Below are 531 nucleotides of genomic sequence, written 5' to 3'. Positions count from 1 at the left end.
GTGTGTGTGTGTGTGTGTGTGTGTGTGTGTGTGTGTGTGTGTGTGTGTGTGTGTGTGTGTGTGTGTGTGTGTGTGTGCGCGCGCGCATGTGAGTGCGTGTTTAGGTTCGCAGGTTCGCTGGCCGTGTCGGAATAACGCGATGCTGAACGCGGGCGGAATGGGAGGCATCCCGATTCACATATTCGCAATCGCGGTATAACCAATAGCTGCTTGTCGCGACACAGACGCGGCGCGCAGGACGTATGTTCGTGAGGCGAGGGATGCGATGCGAGTAGGCTCGGCTATCGGCGACCGAGAACGCTCGGCAGAGGCTGAGAACCTTAGTCTGGTGCTTAGACCGACGAGGATGCAGTCGATTGTCGAAAACGCTCGATGGAGGCAGAGTACGCTGTACCCCGGGTCGCGTTGCGGATCGGTTTAAGAACTGGTGGTCAGAAAAAACGGCGAAACAAGAAGAAAAGTCTCATGCTACAAGCACGGCTTTTATTGGATTGTTGCTTCCGCTCGTATTGTTACAGCGATTTTCGCTGA

Source organism: Atta cephalotes (genome assembly GCF_000143395.1).
Source record: "Atta cephalotes unplaced genomic scaffold scaffold00027, whole genome shotgun sequence".
NCBI lineage: Eukaryota > Metazoa > Arthropoda > Insecta > Hymenoptera > Formicidae > Atta > Atta cephalotes.
The sequence above is the reverse complement of the archived record's forward strand: the minus strand, read 5'-3'. Positions refer to the sequence as shown.